The following is a 12,820-nucleotide window of genomic DNA, read 5'->3' on the forward strand; positions in this document are numbered from 1 at the left end:
GATCACCAGAGACGAGAGAATGGGCGAGAGGGGGTCCGGGGCAGTCTCAGCTAAATGTGCAGGTTGGCCTGCCTACCCCGTCCTCCTGCCGTGTGGAGGTTTCTTCAGGGTGTGACCTCCTCTTAGTACAGACTGACAAGGTGAGGAACCTGTTGTTGTTGTTGTTAGGCACCATCAAGTCCATTCCGGCCCATAGCGACCCTGTGCACAACAGAGGGAAGTGCGGCCCGGTCCTATGCCTTCCACGCCACTGCTGTCCTGTGTGGGCGGGCCCCTAGTGGCAGCCACTGTGCCAGTCCATCTCATCGGGGCCTTCCTCGTTTCCACTGCCCCTCCACTTCCCCAGGCATGATGTGCTTCTCCAGGGATCCATCTCTCCTGTGGGAAGCCCAGGAGATGATGTCTGACCCTCCTCGCCTCACACGCCTAATACTGTGCGAGCCACTGCCCGATGGGAACCCCTGTCTTTACACACATCGGCAAGCATCGCCAGGTGTGTCTCTCTCGAGCATCCAGTCTACCTAACCCAGCTAGCTGCCGGCAGCTTTTGCTGCCTTCTCCTAAAAAATGGGGAGTGGGATTAAATCAGTCATTCCCAAACTCTATTCGGGAGGCCCATGGCTCTGCTTCTCCTGGTTATTCCTGCAGTGCCCTGTCTCCGAGGACAATTCACTGGGAGCCTTTTAGACAGTGTCACCGGCGGAGATTCAGCCACAAAGGCAAAGTGCTAGGGGTGGCTGGGAAGGTGTGGAAATGCGGCTGTCCCAGGTCAGTTGGGGGCCAGTGGTGGCCAATGGCAAGAAGCCTCGCCATCACAGAAAAGACAGGCCAGAGGAGGAACTTCAGCCTGCAGCCGCCAGCTGCCCGTGGGTGCAGGTGTCTGCACATTGCTCTGATGCCAGCTAGGAAGCAGAGCTTCTGGACTGAGCTGGCTGAGGTGGGTTGGGGGGCAGCTGGTGGGGGCCCTGGCAATCTGTGTCACATAGGAGCTTATGCAAAGCCTATGGTGGGGGTGGGGGCAATGGTGCCACAAGCAGCCACCCACCGGGACAGCACAGGACAAGGCAGAGCGGTTCGGACCCTCTCTGTTGAAGCAGCTGAAAACAGCGAGTCTGTTTGCGCTCCAGGGATCAGGCCAAGCCAGACAAGCCGGTGACAACACAAGGGGAGAAAATGACCTGTTAGTGGAGGGCGGTAGGGATGTAGCAAGGCTCCCACCTGCTTATCTTGCATTCTGGCGGAGCCAGGGACCACCAACACAGACCCTTCAAGTCTCCCGCCCTTCCCCTGGGGCTCCTGCAGAGGGAAAAGCAGGATGCACCCTCCTGGAGTTCTCTAGCACTTTAGAAGTCAAAGTGGGGGCCTGGTTAATTAGACGTTAGTGGGGGGCCGGGGGCGCTGGCATCCAAACTCAATACATTTCGTTTCTGGAAAACCAAGAGGTCAAGTGCATATTAAACTTGAGCGCCCAGGGGGTACATTAATTCTGCCGCGGGCCTCACAGCAGCCTCGCCAGGGCGCCTTCAGAGGCCGGCTGGGTGCGGAGGCTGGCCTGGACACGCGCCCGGCTTGCATTGTGGAAGGAAAGTGGGGGAGGGGAGGGGTAGTCATTCAAACGTTTTCAACATAAATAGCTCCGTCCCACCTTCAGGATTGGAAATCCCTGCCAAGAACCAACTCCTTTCAGAAGAGTGGCCTGGTAAACAGCCTGGTCCTAGCTTTCTCACCTGGGGCTGAGATCAAACCTGCCCGCTGGCTGTCTCCCGGGGAGGCCGACTTTGGAAAAGCCCACTTGGTAGCTCTAGGAGCCCAGCGGCCTGGGGGCTGCCTCATGCCCACGTGCTATTTCCTTACTTATCTCGGAGCCTGCGGCCACCAGTGAGGCCCCTTGTGACCAGATCTTCACCTTGACCCAAACAGGGAGCATGTGCTCCGGTGCACACCTGCCACCCCCGCTGTGTGGCCACATGAGTTGGGGGCCTTTGGAACCCCAACTTTCAATGATTGTCCCTGTGCCATGGAAACCTTGGCCAGCACCAGGAGCCCTGGTGGCACGGCAGAGCAAGCATGGGACTACTGCTAACAGCAGAGTAGAAGGCCCAAACCAACCAGCTGAACCTAGGGAGAAAGAGGAGGCTGTCTGCTCCCATAAAGATTTCCCGCCTCACAGTGGTCATGCATTGGGCTGCTAACTGCAAGATCGGCAGTTCGAAACCACCAGTTGCACTTAGGGAGAAAGATGGGTCTTTCTACAGCTAGAAAGAGTTATCATCTCAGAAACTCACAGGGGCAGTTCTGCCCTGCCCTGTAGGGTGGCTGAGTCGGCATTGACGGAGGGCACTGAATTTGGATGTTGTTTATCTGTTTTAAATCTGTATCCAGGGTCCCTGTGAGTCTGAATGAACTCCGTAACAATGGATTGGGATTCGAGTTTAACTTCCCACTTTAGGAAGCCCCTGGGTGGTGGTACAAAATCACTGATGCACTGTAGCTGCTAACCGGAAGATTGGGGCTTCAAGGTCACCCAGAGGTCTCAGAAGAAAGTCCTGGTGGTGCTTTTGAAAAATACGCCATTGAAAACCCCACGGAGCAGAGCTCCCCTCTGGCCCACAGAGGGGCACCACTAGTCCAAGGAAAGCCCATCGCCCGCAACTGGCTTCCCACCTCCGTCCAAGATAGCTCTGAGTCCACTCAGTGGCAGTGGGTTTGGCCTTGGTCGGTGTGACGAGCCACATCCTACAGCCTTGGTCCAGGGAGCCGCTGCCGTCCTCAGCCCTCCATGCCGGACGTCCAAGTTTATCACACAGACCTGCAGCAGTCCAGGCTGCCGTCTTCGGGGCTCCGAAAACTCCCTGTTGTTCCGTTTGGCTTTGTTTTCTTTTTCCCTTTGAGTGTGTTTTGATTGGGGAACGGAGGTATTAGTCACGCTCGAGATGCCAGCATTTAGGAAATTCCTGATTCGGCAGTTTCGTGGCCCTGGGAGGCCACCACACAGGTGGGCCGGTTTCCCTCTCTTTAGACAGCCTGAGTCATGATCTGGAAATGAGGTCGTCCAGGGGCCGCTCCCGTGGGAAAACTTACCACTGCACCAAGTTCTCTAAGCCAACCAAGGGTCGTGTTCAGACACCCCCGATTGGGATGTCACCCCACCCCACCCCACTGATTCAAGATTTCTCATCTGGCAACACACACCATTCATTGACTGCAAGGGTGCCGGTGGGTGGGGAGCTGTCGCTGCTTGTGGTTCCTCACTTCTATTTCTGAAACCCAGGGTCCTGCAGCTGCCCTCGGCCCACATCTGCACACCCAGGAGCAGTGTTCTCAGAGGTCCCCGGGTTTTCTTGCTGTGTGTGTGTGTGTGTGTGTGTGTGTGTGTATGTGTGTGTGTGTGTGTGTGTGAGATTTTAGTATGTAGCTACATCTAGAGATTGTATTAGGAGACATTCTCTAAGGAGCCCTGGTGGTGTACTGCATTCAGCATTGGGCTGCTAATCACAAGGTGGGCAGTTCAAGCCCACCAGCTGCTCTGCGGGAGAAAGATGAGGCTGTCTGCTCCTGTAAAAAGTAACAGCCAAAGAAACCCTATAGCATCACTATGTGTTGGGATGGCCTGGATGGCAGTCTATCCAGGGCCGTGATCCTCTACCTTGCTAATGCCGCAACCCTTTCATACAGGTCCTCATGTTGGGGTGACCCCCCAACCATAAAATTATTTTTGTTGCTACTTCATCACTGTCGTTTTGCTGCTATTCTGAATCAGGGGACCCCTGTGAAAGGGTTGTTTGACCCCCAAAGGGGTCATGACCCACAGGTTGAGAATCGCTGATGGAGGGGAAAGCGTTATGCTCAATTTTGAGAGAATTCCCTGGGTGGCAGGGAGCTTCTGAATCGAGTGACACCTAGATTCTCAACCTGGACTTGCTGCCATCTTTAAAATCTGAGCATGGAAGCTCTCACAGAGCTGCCTTGAGTGTGACTTTCTCAGATCCTAACTTAGAGCATCAGAGGAGACCACCTCCCCAGGCCCCACAGGAGATACTTAGCTGGCTGATTTTTCCTTCCTGGAATAACCGACCAACAGTCTCAGATCCAGGGCTGGGAGGGAGAAGATCAAATCGGTTCTCAGGAAGGATGCTTGCCAAAGAATCTCTTTGTACTGCCTGGGGGAGGGACGCACGCCAGCCCCACCCTACCACACTGAAGCAGGGCAGCACACTAGCCCCATGTCTAAGAGCACAGTCACCCCGGCTTTGCATTCTAACCAAGCCTGGGGTCGCTGTGTCCCAGCCTCGCTGGAGCAGAAGACATACCACAAGAGGGTGGGCTTAAGGAACAGAGAATCATTTTCTCACAGTTCTTGGAGCCAAGCATCGAAATCAGGGTCTCAGCTATGCCGACCATTTCCTGGAGGTGGTCCTGGGTGCTCCACACTTGCTTGGTGTGTGGACCATCCAAACATGCCGCCTGTCTCCCCGTTTCCGTGCGTCTCTGGGTCCAATCTACTCGCCTTTACCATTCAGCATGATTCCAGATAAGATGCCAGGAGGGCTCTCATTCACCCAAAGGTGGGGGCGGAGTTCATTTCCAAGCAGGATTCCTAAGGGGAATGGTGACGGTTCCAGTACTCCATGTGGGGGGATGGGTACAATTCGATCTATGAGAGCTACAGCCGGTTGCTTTGCCTGGGTGTGGTTGTGGGTTGGGCTGCTAACCGCAGGGTCGAAACCGTCCACCCCTCTTGAGGAAAAAGGAGGTGGCTCTCTATTCCCATAGAGCATTACCGTCATGGAAACCCACCAGAGCCGTCCTACCCTGCCCTATATAGCATCTCGACGAGTCGAAACGGGCTGAGTGGCTGGGAGTTTGGGGTTTGGTTTAGTTGTTCCCAAGAAATATAAACCGTATTCCTATCTACCTCTTGAGATGGAGACAGCATGAAGAGCTGAGACCAGAGTCGACAGCTAAGCAAGATCCCCACTAGGGCCTGCCCTTGCTGGACCAGTGAGTGACTTCTCTAGTCCTCGGCACAGATAGCAGAGGAGCCCTGGTGGTCTGTGGGTTACACACTGGGCTGCTAACCACAAGGTCAGCAGTGTGAAACCACCAGCTCCTCCACAAGAGAAACACGAGGCTTTCTACACCTGGTTACCCACAGCAGGACTCAGTGGCAGTGGGTTTGGTTTTTAGTCCTTAAAGGGATTAGAACCACGCTTGCCCCATACATATCAAGCTTCCCACAGTCTTGCCAGCACGATATGCACCCACCGCTGGCATGGAAGCGCCAGGCTTCTTCAACAGCCGAGATCTAAATGTAGCATGGCGGGGGTGGCCCACACCACCTTCCAGGATTCAGGGGAGCGCTAAGTTCTTGGTGGGCCTGTGACAATATTAAATTCTCGGAAGCCCGTGCAAATCTTCCGGAATGTTGAAGGAAATCAGCGGGCCCCTAGGGGAGCAGTGGCTTCCATCCCTGGTGAAGGAGAGTGTCCTTTGGCTGCTACCAGACTTTCTGCACCTGTCCCGCCTCCAGGTCCTGCTCCAGGCAGAAGTGGTCACCTTTCTTCCAGGTGTGTCTGCCGCCGTGCTCTGGGCTCTTCTTGAGAGACATGACCTGTCATCTGACAGCCAGGCTTGCAGGTTAAGCAAAACCAAGGGCTGGGACTCTGTGATGAAGAGAGGAGGGACTGGGGGGGAGGGGGAGCACTGGCTGAATTGTGGGAAGCAGAATCCCTGCCCTGCCTGACACAGCCGAGAACCCCCAGTTGGCTTATGTCCACCAGGATCTGCCCATCAAGAGAACAGTGCCTGCATTCATAGCTGAGGTGCTCAAATCTCTGTTGATTAAATTAACTCCATTGTGGATTTTGTCTAATTAAAAAAAAGGCTCCTATCAAAGTCAACAATTGTATTTGGGAAAGACAAGCATAAACAGGCCTGTTTTATCCCGTTACCAGGAGCAAACAAACAAATAAGCTTGGTTTTGATTTACTAAAATCCCCTTAATGATGCTTTTTAGCTGAGGGCTAGAAGTCCCTGTGCATGGAAAACATAGTCGGCCTAGGCATCCCGCCGAGCCCAAGGCAATAGACACTCTCACCTGGCCAAGGAGCCGTCTTCCCGCTTGGACCTGTGTGCATGCACTGATGTGGCCAGCTCCCAGGAGCTCCCCGCACTGACCTATTTCCCCAGCACCGACTCCCACTGAGGGTGGATCTGGGCACTCACGCCTGCTCCCAGGGAGACTCCTTCTCAAGGGACCAGAACAAAGGATAACGGCTCTTTAAAAGATGTCAGATCCTGCAGTGGGAAAGCCCGAGGCCAGCTCCCAGGGTCCCTGACTGGAGAGGAGACCACCTGTTTCCATCCTTGTTAGTGGTCCTTAAGATGCTCCCCCCCACCCGCCGCACCCACCCCGACCGATGCTGACCCCACGCACAATGAGGTGGGGCCATCATGGTACGTGGGGTTTTCACTGGCACGTCTTCAGAAGTAAACCACCAGGCCTTTCTTCCTAGGCTCTCTTCTTCCCGAAGATCCTTGGAAAGCTGTTGGCATCCAGGCAGCAGGCAAGCCTCTACTGACCACACGTGGTGACTGCCCATGAGGTGCACCGGCTAGGACTCGAACCACTGATGCACGCCTGCCCTCTTCAGCTTCCTTAGGGTACCATTTGCCTGGACCCTGGACCCGTCCCCCTCACATGTAAAGGTGATCCCTCCTTTACATCCTGGCGGGGCAGGAAGAAGGTAAAGAGGACATGCCTGCTGGCCACGGTTCTCTTTGACTGCCGGGACTCAGAGAAGACCGACATTTGAAGCCACATACAATCAAATCGCGTGGTAGTGGGGGCATTCAGTGGGATGTGTTTCTAGAGTTTGGAGGGTATGTGGTGTGTGATGCCTGCGGAGTTCCGGATGTTACAAATAGTTCCGGCGCTGGGCTGCTAATGGAAAAGTCAACCCAGAAGTGCCTTGGAAGAAAGGCCTGGTGAGCAACATCCAAGCATCAGCCATTAGCATCCCTGTGGAGCACACTCTGTCTTGTCTGCCCCACATCTAGCCACCAGGAATCAGAGGCCACCCAAAGACAAAAGGTTAGGGATTGACATAGACATATATCCTGGGGGGGGAGGCGGGTAGCCCTGGTGACGCAGTGCTTACAACGCATTGGACTGCTCACCCCAAGGTCAGCTGTTCGAAATCACCAGCTGCTCCTCTGGAGAAAGATGAAGAGTTACAGTCTTGGAAACGTGCAGGGCAGCTCTACCGTGTCCTTTCAAGACACTATGGGTCGGCATCGACTACATGTGAGTGAGTTTGGTTGTATATACTGGGGAGGGGTCTCAGAACCAGCGATTCAAACCAGTTCGTTTCAGTTGGACACCCTGCTGAGAAGTTGCCCGTGCTAGTCCAGGTTGACTGGAGAAACAAATCCAGATATATCTATTTTATATCAAGAAGTAATTATGCAACAATAAAACATCCCAGCCCACTCCAGATAAGGTACATAATTTCGATATTAGCCCATGAATTTCTCTTCAGACTCACACAGCACATGCAGTGATGCCGAATACGGGAAGATCACAGGCCGGTGGGTAGAAAGTCCTGTGGGCCCATTGGCAGTGGACGCATCTCCGGGGCTCTGGCTGCCATCAGCGTGGCTCCATGTGGCTTGTCAACAGGAAGGTGAAGCAGAGAGAGAGCGTGTCCACCTCTGGGGTGGAAGAGAGGAAGTTCCCAGGATCCTCATGAGAAGGCCACACTCACAAGGAGGGATCATCAGGCTGTGACCTGATTGACAGGCTAGACTCCAGCCCTTCATTCTTTTACCAAGTTGACATGAAATTGTGTTACCACACTGCCTTTCCACCTTGGGTAAACTGAGTCAGAATCTGCCTTTTAGCAAGAGCCCCAAGGGATTCTTACACAGCCCTCCTTCTAGGCTGATTCCTTACAGCTAGGCTGACAGCGCACATTCTCAGCTGGGTGTCGCCCCAGCACAAACCAGTTTGAGACCCTGCCTTAGAACACGCAGCCCCAACCTCGATGCCCGTGAAAAGGGAATGCACCAGGCAGCAGAAGCAAAATGAAATGGGGGGAAAAGATGGTATTCTGGTGTGTTTCACAAGACATCAAGCCTGGGTCACGGCCCAGATTATCTGATTAAAGTCTCAGGCAACATCAGCGAAATGTTTATTGATTCCAGGCTGAGTGATGAAAGGAGCCTTTTAACTGCTCTCCCTGTCTGCACCACTTCTGCACACGTATTCATCCTCCATACCCACTGTCAGAGGGAGCTTTCAGAACCCCGTCCACTTAACACACTGCTTAAGCCACTTCCCTAGGAATGGAAGCACCATGCAAGCCCTTGACCCCTCTGCTGTGTTCATCTCGGCACGGGTCACAATAACAAACCATGGAAACGGCCTCACTGCCTGTGACAGTGACATCATCTCCTGTCAACTTGCAAAGGGGTGGAGTCTAGCCTGTCGATCAGGTCATAGCCAATGAGGTCTCTGTATGGGCATGGCCTTCTCCTGAGGATTATGGAAATCCAGGTCTTCCTCCCTGGAGGCAGGACACACACTCTCTTTCTCTGCTTCATCTCTCTGTGAGACATTCCTGTTGACAAGCCACCTTGAACTATGCTGATGGCAGCCAGGGCCTTGGAGCTGAAGGAGTCACATGGAGACCCACACCAGCGCAGAGATGCTTCCACCACCACTGGATCCACAAGACTTTCCACCCACTGGCCTGTGATTATCCTGCATTCTGCATCATTGCCTGGCTGAGCGAGTCTGAAGAAGGATTTCTAGACTAGTATCGGACATATGGGCTACTAGCAAATTTGTGGACTTGATCTGGACTGGGCTGGGGTTTTTCTTAATATATAATTACTCTTTGATATAAAGCTCTTTCTTATATACATGAGTGTCTCTGAATTTGTCTCTCTAATCCACCCAGTGTAGCACACTGCCCATCACTGGAAGAATGGATAGACAAACTTTGGTACATACACACAGTGGAATGAATGCCTTAAGGATGTGGGATAAACCAGGAGGACGGGATGCTGAGTGAAAATGTTGTTGGGTGTCGTCCAGTTGGCCCCAACTGGTAGCCACCCTACACGTAACCAAATAAAACTGCCCAGTCCTGCGCCATCCTCACGGTTGTTCTTGGTTTCAGCCCATCGACGCAGCCACTGTGAAGGTCCTCCTCTTTCTCGATGTCCCTCAGGACTTTGCCAAGCATGATGTCCTTCTCCAGGGACTGGGCTCTCCCGACAACATGCTCAAAGCACGGGAGCTGAAATCTTGCCATCTTGGCCTCTGAGGAGCATTCTGGCTGGACTTCTGCTGAGACAGATCTGTCAGTTCTCTGGGCAGCCTATGGTACTGTCAATATTCTTCCCCAACACTGGAGTTCGGATGCACCGATTCATCTGTGGTGAAATGCGTCAACCACGAAAGGGCAACTATTCTCTGACGCCACTAGTATAGAGAGTCAAGAAAGGGTTTTATAACTTGGAGAAACAGACTTTGAGGTCTACCGGGGTGGGCATCTGAGGGAGGGAAGGGAAAGTGGCAGGCTAGAGGGACAAACAGGGTGAAGGGGTGGATAAAAATGATGGAAATGGGGCAAGGCATTGGGGGATTGATGAATTGCTTAATGAAGAGCTGATGGTCTTCTCTGGAAACTTTCGCTTAATTCATAATTTAAAAAATCAAAAATAATAAAAGCAGCTTCCCTCCTTTGTTAAGACCCACTGTCATCCAGTGAATGCCCACTCGTAGTGACCCTATAGGACAGGGTAGAACTGCCCCCTGTGAGTTTCCAAATCTATAACTGTTGGGTTAGTCTGAGTTGACTAGAGAAACAAATCCAGGGACACTCATGTGTGTGTAAGAAAGAGCTTTGTATTAAAGGGTAATTGCATATTAAGAAAATATCCCAGCCCAGATCAAGTCCACAAGTCCAATATTAGTCCATATGTCCAATACCAGTCTATAAATTCCTCTTCAGACTCACCCAACACATGAAGTGATGTCAAGTTCCCGGAATTCTCATGAGAAGGCCACACCCACAAGGGGCCATCAATCAGGCAGTGACCTGATTGACAGGCTAGCCTCCACCCATATAAGATATTTAGCAAGTTGACATGACATTATGTAACGACCACAAATGTTAATGGGAGTAGAAAGCCTCCTCTTGCTCCTTCGGAGCAGCTGGTGAGTTTGAACTGCTGACCTTGTCGTTCACAGCCCAATGCGTAACCACTATGACCAGGGCTCTTTAGTGAAGACTACAGGGTAAGACCCCAGTGTTCTTAGCATAGAATGTAAGACCCAGCCAGGCAGGAATCCCTACCTCACACCCCCTGCCCAGCCTCTGAATTCCTATCTATCACCTGGTACCACCTTCTCTGTCTTTGCCACTGGAATACACCTGTCTGTCAGACAAGGGCTCTGGCTCATGTCACCACATCTCTACATTGTCCCACTGTGGTTTTCAGAGGCCTGTTTCCATACTTCTCATGGTAAGTTACAGTGATTTTTTTTTCTGTGTTTCTTACTTAGACAGTGTATTCCCATTACCCCGGCCTGCTGTAAGTATTGGTGGCTAGCTATTAGTGGGTGTGTTAATCTGGGTTGACTAGAGAAACAAAGACATAGACACTCATATGTGTATAAGAAAGAGCTCTATATCAAAAAGTAACTATATATTAAGAAAACATCCCAGTCCAGTCCAGGTCAAGTCCATAGATCCACTATTAGCTCGTATGTCCAGTACGGTCTGTAAATTCCTCTTCAGATTCACGCAGCATAGGCAATGATGCAAAATGCAGGAAGATCACAGGGCAGTGGGTGGAAAGTCTTGTGGATCCAGTGGCGGTGGAAGCATCTTAGCACTGGCGTGTGTCTCCACGTAGCTCCATGTGTCTTGTCAACAGGAATGTCTCGCAGGGAGAGAGTGTGAGAGTGTGTCTCTGGCCTCCAGTGAGCTATTTATCTCTGTCGTGCCTCCAAGCAAGGTCATCAAGCTGGGACCTGATTGACAGGCTAGACTCCTGCCCTTAGCAAGTTGACAGGAGATTATGTCACTGCCACAGATGAAAATGCTGGGAAGAGGGGCAGGCGGAGGGATTGACGTCAGGAGGATGGGGATGAACAAGCCAACTTTCCGGGAATGGTGGGTGAGCAAGCAGAGCCGATGTGGTTAACTCAAACAGCCCACCACCCTCTCCCACCCCTACCCCATGAAGGGGACAGAAAACAATGGTTGAGTAGGGCCACCATGTCCCTCGCTTAGTAGAAAGGGGCACTGTCCCCCAAATCCAGGCTCAAACATAATTCCCACATTCACCCAACTGAGCAGAACTTCTTCAACATTAGCAAGCTTTTTTTAAAAAAATAATGCAGCCCCAGGGCCTCGCACAGGCTCCTACATTGTGTAAACTCTTTAATCCAGTTGCTTACCTGGCTGTTGCCGTGTTGCTGGAGTGGGTTCTGACTCGCAGCGACCCTCTCAGACAGAGAACTGCCCTCTCAGCTGGCATCTGATGAGAGCAGATGGCTGACCTTCCTGTTCGCAGCTGAGCACTTAACCATTGAGCCACCCATGCTCCTTCGTCCCAGCTCCCAAAGCCCCAAACCAAGCCCACTGCCATCCACTGAGTCAATTCAACTCTCAACAACTGGCTTTTCAAGGTTGTGCATCTTGGACAGGAGCGGACACCTCATCGCTCTCCCACAGAGAGGCTGCTGGGCTTGAACTGCCAGCCTTGCAAGTAGCAGCCCATCAGGTCACCCCACGTGCCTCCAGGGCTCCTTAAGCATCCCTTCTCCAGGCAGCACCATGAAGGGCTGGGAGAGATGGGGGGAGGGAGCTGTGAAGAAGAGTGGCTCATAGGCCTGAGGCTAGCTGAGGTCACAGGCCAAACACAGGGCTATCAGACCAAATCTACACTTTATATCAACCATATGAATAACAAAATCCTAAAGGAAGCATCCAAGAGGTCCCTATATGCCCCCTATATGCTCTGCTTTCTGTTTGGCCATCTGGTAAATATTGTGGCTTTAAAGACTGTGAAGTTGTGGGGGGGGGGGTGGCTTTGATATAGGAAAGAACTAGGCTCACCCCAAACATGCCTGGAGACAGTGACAAGGATTTCCATTTGATGGCCAACCAATGAGAACCCAGGATGCAAACCCAGATTCTGATGTCATAGTTAAGATGCGTGGCACTTTTGCTGACAAGGAAAAGAAAAAAGCCAAAAGTGTGAAGCAGACTGCCAAACCCACAAACAAAAAAACTTGGCCGGGAATGCTAAGCTCAGCTAATGCGCAAGGAAATTCAACTCCAAGTCCTCGGGTCCCTGGTTCCCTCCCAACTCGATTCTATTCCTTATTAACCTGCCAGAAGAGACCGGTGAGATGATGTGATCGTGGCGCAAAGCCAGGCGGCGCCCTCCTGATCCTGAACTGACCGGCCTTCAACGAGTGACGGCATGCGCCAGACCCGTGCTAAGCACCTCACCATGTGCACAAAGGCTCATTTAGTCCCTACCACCTCTGGGGAGGGAGTTGTTCGAATCCCACGTATAGATTTGAAACCTGAGACTTTACAGATTTTAAAATTGAGACTAGTCACGCAGCCATGACTAGTGGGACTGAGAGCCCGTCCACGTCCTCCTTTCTGCTCTTACTCGCCCTTGAATGCTGCCCCACTCACATGACGGTTACACCTTGGCAGGCGAACTGCAAAGTCAGCAGTTCAAAACCACCAGCCACCCCTTGGGCTTTCTACTCCCATGAAGTATT

The 12,820-nt window shown here is 52.3% G+C and overlaps 1 pseudogene; it reads left to right on the forward strand.

Moving 5' to 3' along the window:
- The first annotated feature begins 11,872 nt into the window (after nt 1–11,872).
- Nucleotides 11,873–12,442, forward strand: LOC142431744 (U2 small nuclear ribonucleoprotein B'' pseudogene; annotated as a pseudogene).
- Nucleotides 12,443–12,820: the final 378 nt, after the last annotated feature.

Source organism: Tenrec ecaudatus, chromosome 18, assembly GCF_050624435.1.
Source record: "Tenrec ecaudatus isolate mTenEca1 chromosome 18, mTenEca1.hap1, whole genome shotgun sequence".
Taxonomy (NCBI): Eukaryota; Metazoa; Chordata; class Mammalia; order Afrosoricida; family Tenrecidae; genus Tenrec; species Tenrec ecaudatus.